Raw genomic sequence first — 5,953 nt, forward strand, 5'->3', positions numbered from 1 at the left:
TTTGTGCACGCTAGGTACCCAGGCCGTAGTTCCTACCCCCACCACTATGTGAAACAAATAAACAACCATGATCACCTAAAGCCAAGCATGAAAGAAAAGGAGCATCCACAATGCCATATGTCTTGGCCAGAAATTAAGTACTTCCAGGAGGAAAACTCAGGAGGGTCTCCCTTTGGCTGGAAAATCCAGGAAGTTGCTTTGAAGGTGACAGTGATGAAGTCCCAGAACCTAAGTCAGGTTCGGTGGGGTGAGGTTCGGAGCTGACGACTAAAGAAAGAATTCTTAAGACATCTTTGGTGCAAAATGGTGGTTTATTAAAGCACGGGGACAGAACCCGTGGGCAGACGGAGATGCTGCTGCCCCGGGTTGTGAGGAGTGGCTGGTTATATACACAGGAGTTGGGTAGGTGAGGACAAAGGGGTGTTCAGAAGGGCTATTGGGGTAAAGAAGACTGTCAGGATATGGAAGGCCTGGTTACTATCAAGCCAAGGCCACTTTCCCTCTAATGAGGCACTAACATAAAGACAATTGGGAGTCTCCTGGTGGAATGTTACATTCCTGCTATCAAACGTCCTTGTTAGTGAGATTTAGGTTTAGAAGAAATTTAACTTTATTTACTTTTCCTTCTACCTCCGCCTCCTTAGGTTTTATGGAGGGGAGGGTAATATTTGGCTTGAGAAACTGAGTTCTGTGTCCTTGGAAATTGGGCTATTGATAAGGTAACTTCTTTGTTGTAAATCTCAAGGACATTTGTAAACCAAGAGAGACTCCTGCCTTGCAGGACTCTGATCTCTGCAAGATAACAATTTGTTCTTCTTTTAGGGCAGTCAGGGGTGCCTGTGGAATGTCACACATATTACCAAGGGGAGTGGGTGGAGAGGGGGTGCAAGGCACCAGCCCCTGCTCCGTTCTCAGCCTGCCTCCTGCTCCCTCATCATTCCCCCCTGAACAATTTTGACCCTTAAATCTTTAAGGTGGTTGAAGGTGGAAGGTCTTATCTTCTGTAACTTCTTCCTGCTGAATAGGGGCGTAGAGCTGTCCCTACCTACTGAGGTCAACATTGATCAGTGGAGGAATGTATATGGGAGTTACGAAAGGCGGAGGCAGCTGAATCCAGTGCTGACAGTGAAGGAGTGTCTTTGCGCGTGGTAAGGATCATCTGCCGTGGTGAAGTCATTGCAGCAATGGAGTCTCGGCACCAAGTAGAGAAACACTGAACAGAGCAACATATTAAGGTTAATAAGGCGATAAGAATGAGAAGCCCGAAAAGGAGATTTGGCCATAGTCCTCCTTCAAGCTAGGAACTTAACTAATCACTAAAAGAGAGAGAGAGACCTTGTAGAGCCTTAATCTGGGCATTCATATCCTTTATTAGTCCTGTGATACTTTTGTGATAGTCTGGGATGTACACACAATATTCTGTCTTGATAATTGCACATGTGCCACCCTGGGCTGCTGTCAGGACATCTAAGGCCATCCTTAGTATAGCGATAAGGAGGGTTTTGTAACTTAGGCCCATATTTGATTGGGGAGTTATGGCTTGATAGCATCCCCTTTCCTTCCAAATAGCTCCCTGGGCATGTAGTACCAGGTAGGCATATTTGGAGTCAGTATAAATGTTAATTCTTAGGCTTTGACAATTTGGCTACTAAGACAAATCTGGACCTGATGTGACATCATTACAGTCAGGGACTGTCCCATAGTGAGCTTTGAGGCTCCTTTTATGAGGGCTGTTCTATGCTTAGCTAAAGCATCTGTTTGCAATCGCACCTCAACAGAGGTGGCCTCTAGGATAAATATGACTAAGGGATGAAACCAATAAGACGACCTCTGAGTGGTCCAACCTTAACAATATCCTGATTACAGAGGATCATTGTCAAGTGGGAGAAAACTTGTCAAGAGATAAGGGAAGTTCCCCATGCATCATCCAATCCAATCATAAAGAAAGTGGGGTCATCCATTGTCTCCACAAGTCCATAGTTAATCCTATGGAGTGCAATAGGCTGGCTTTTTTAGGCAATTTCATTATCCCAGCCACACATAAGGTGTTAGTTAAGTTATACAATTGTAGGGGAATCAATCCCATTTTTCCAGTTGTTTAATCATGTGCCGTGGGGTCTGCTAATATCCCCACAAAATAATAAGATCGACTAAAGAACCTATTGTACAACTTCTCTGAAGTTTACCTCAAATTGTTTAGCTTAGGTAAACATTTAAAGACAATCAAATCTAGAATTTAACATCCATAAAGGTGTGTTACTAAAACAATTTTTCTCTCTAAAATAATCCTCATTTACAGAGATAGCGAAATCAGAACTAATTCACTTGTGAAACAAGTCCAGTTTTAACAAACTTGGCCCATTATTTACATAAGCTCAGCAAGAACAGTTGAGTGTGATCATATAGATCTTTTAGAATCTGCTTTGCTGGAACTTCTTATAAGGAATCTCTAGGTTGAACTTTTAGTAGCCTCTCCGGGTCAGAAGCCAAGCTCTGTACTTGCCATCAGGCATGCCTGCAATACCTGTTGATTTGGGCGAGTTCCTCTTCTGAGTCTCCGCACCTACCAAGGAGTGACATTCTTTACTCACCTGGTGAGGCTGCTGGGAACTCTGTAAGCAAGGTATCAGGCCAACAGTCCCAAGACGCTTTATGGCTCCAGGTTTCATAAAGTCAACCTTAGTTCCTTTAAACTGTCTGGTCATATCTGAGTCTTTTCAAATATGACATCCCAGTCAAAGCCTTGGTAAAATAACCAGTTTCCAATGGTGTCCTGTTACAAGAACAGATTCTTATTGAACTTATGCAAATGACTGATTGCCATAGAAGAATGCTTACTGAGACCTTTTGGTTTCAGAGGGTTCATATAGAGAGAAAAGCTTGAATGCTTTGAGCACTTTTACAAATGAGCACTTATACATCTCTATAAGTTACAGATAACTTAAGAAAAAGTATCCCTAGTCTGGAAGAGCAAACATTAGAGAGAACCAGCAATGTTTAAAGTAAGACAAAACATTAAGAGACACAACACTATAATCTTTTAGTTCACTTAGTCCCATGTTACTAATTCTGGTGAATGCGGCTTTAGTCAGTTTTGGAAATTCTTACCCATTTCAGTTTTAGGATTTTAAAGTATATCAAATACCTGTATTTGTCCTGAAAGTCCTTTATATGAATCTCCTTGAAGATAAAACTCATTAAAATAAGAGAATTAAAACAATTATAAATGACAAAAACTCAGAATGGATATGGTTAGAGCTAAAGAGACACGGGAGTTTACAATTTAGCTGCAAGGAAATCAGGTTATTTCTGTGATACATAACATTTCCATAATTACAGTATCAAGTGATGATCTCTCAAAACGTTAAAACTTTAGGAAGTGCGTAGAATCTCTAGAATAGTTATAGTATTTTCCCAAATGTAACCCAATGTTTATCACTGGTTTAAATCTTGTCAACAATTGCTAAAACCTTAGAAAGTTTAAAAACACATGCCTAAATATAATTAGGGATGTTAAACACCTGATAAAACAAAACATAGGAACTGAATTTTTCAGGCAGGCAAAGAGAAAACCACTTACACTTTTTAACAGATCAATTAGCTAAGAAAACTTTGCCCCTTTTAAACAGAAAGAAAACCAGCTTTTTATACCAGTGTCTTTCCCTTTTTTTAATTTTACTTCTAAGTGTGCAGTCTTAAGATAGGAGTTTTCTGGGTTTCCCTCCTATCATGAATGATGTCACAGACAAGGGGGGGATCTTTCCCCTGCTGTCCTGTTTGCATCCCTCACGGGAATTTAGGAGCGTCTTAGCTAAGGCCTGTCCGCATGAACCCCGGACCAGGCTACTCCGTGGAGTAGATGACCGTTATGCCATATGATGCCCCGCGAGACACTAGGTGCAGCCCACTCAGACTCTGTAGCCGAAGTGGTGGAGCCATACGGACACATTCACACAGTCAGGCATTCTTCAGATTCAAAGAGGTTGGATATCTTCCCCTTCTGGGCATCTCTGGCTAATGGGAGGTTATCAGTCTCCCCTTTCATTCTTTACAGATTAGAGTGAGTTTCTATGGTTACAGGCAATGGAGGATGGTAACAGGGTGTTTTCCGCAGTGCCTCAAGGTTGGGCTGCTTCCTTAATCTCTCAAGGCCAAATGGCCCTTATACTAGGAAGTATAATCTGTGTGGAGGCAGGTCAGGAGAGTGCTAAATTACCTTGGAGGCTGTTTTTCTTTCTTTTTTAGTCTGTCCTGACCATATCTAAAATTTCTTTTGTGAAGATTTCCGTTCACAAACCTTCTACAACTTTCCTTTGCATTCAGGTTTTGTCCCAAGCCATTTCCTTCCAAACAACCATCTCATTTAGGACAAAATTACCTTCCCTTCCCTTCAACAAAATGTATTCCCATTCCTTAAATCTTTCTTACTTATCATCTACTTTCCTACAGAGTTACCCTTATTTCCATCAGTCTTAGTTACACTAAGCAGAACTTTGTATTCTTAGAAACACCTTTAGTTATTAACCAATTGTAAACTGTTACACAACAGAATTCTTCAGGTGGCAAATTTATGAATCAGTTAAGTGGCAAACAAGTTTACCAACAGATTTAAATACTCTTAGTTTCTTTGCAGTAAGAAGTCAAAAGCACAAACCTACATCCAGTAATTAACGACTTAGCATTTTATCCTGTTTGGTTAAGATACAGATGTCCGCAATTTAATTCCATTTGTCATCCAAGCAAAACTTTAAAACTTTCAGGTTACCAAAGACTTTGAAAGCTACTTCAGCAATTACCCATTAGAACTTTGAGACAGACAATTAACCATCAGTTTAGTCATTTCTTTGCTAACAAATTTTAACAAATAACACGAGCTTATTTGACCTTCAGTAAATTTTGAAGTTTCACATTTACTGCTGATAACTTAAAAGACATGTCTATCTTAATTAAACCAACAAACTTAACTTAATTCCAATACTGATTTACTTTCCACCTGGGCCACTCCACTTTGAATGTTTACCTGAGACATGCATGGGAAGATCTGGAGTGGGGGTGTTACGTCCAGGGGATGTTCTTCTTGCTCCTTGACAGCGAAGAGAGGAGCCGTGGTGCATGATCTAGAGGCTAGTCATGCAGGCTGCACGCACGTTGGTGCACAGAAACAGGAGAAGGGGGAAACAGAAGAAACAAAGTGCTGCCAGGAGGCAGAGAAGGGATTCCCGGTTTCAGAGCTCATAAGCCCCAACAGAGGAGCAGACGCCATGCTTTCCCACCAGCAAGGGGGGAAGGGTTAAGCAGTCCAAGTCAGGCCAGAGAACACAGGGAAACTTCCCCGAAACAAAGAGAGTTTCGGCAGCTGCTTGGGAATATTCCTTATGGTCTCTGTCTCGAGTTAGACTAACCCCAGTTGGCTCCAGTTATAGCCATTAGCACGGGAAGTGAGTGAGGGAGAAGCCCCCACATCTATTAGGAGAAACAGAAAGAAATAAAGCCAGAGTCCCCTTTGCTAAGGATGGCCCAGCAACCTGGGTTTACTAGAAGAAGGCTTATTTACGTAATTATCATCGAATATGTCAGGAGAAAGTTTACTAGCTGACTCATTTGGGCAAACACATTCCACAAAAGCCCCTTAGTCCAGGGTCCTGGTGCAGAGCAATAAAGGCCTAGGTATGAGCAGTGAAGGTATCCTAGGTCCATTTGCCCTGTTTCCTGCAGAGGAGATCTAACTGATAGATCCCACTGAGGCCATGCAGTGTTACAGGAGCTCAGTCCTTTCCTAAGTTTTGCAATCCAAATTATTTCCAGTGGGTTAAAAGGCACCCCAAGGTAGAGTCCTTGGGAACTGAAGCCAGAAAAGTAATGAAGGTCCATTACCAAATCCCCCCTGACTCCTGGGTAGCGTCCCACGCAGGATATGTCAGAGGTTCCTGTGTGTCAAAAGCGACCAGAGGCG

At 42.0% G+C, this 5,953-nt stretch overlaps 1 long non-coding RNA gene across 1 annotated transcript; it reads right to left on the reverse strand.

Annotated features, from left to right (window-relative positions):
• Positions 1 to 1,531: 1,531 nt before the first annotated feature.
• LOC309853381 lies at positions 1,532 to 5,057 on the reverse strand. The gene is made up of 2 exons (XR_014305636.1): positions 5,021 to 5,057; positions 1,532 to 2,773 (listed from the first exon to the last, which is right to left on the reverse strand). It is a non-coding gene; the product is annotated as an uncharacterized lncRNA (long non-coding RNA).
• Between the last annotated feature and the right edge of the window lie 896 nt (positions 5,058 to 5,953).

Source organism: Mustela nivalis (assembly GCF_964662115.1).
Source record: "Mustela nivalis genome assembly, chromosome: 18".
Taxonomy (NCBI): Eukaryota; Metazoa; Chordata; class Mammalia; order Carnivora; family Mustelidae; genus Mustela; species Mustela nivalis.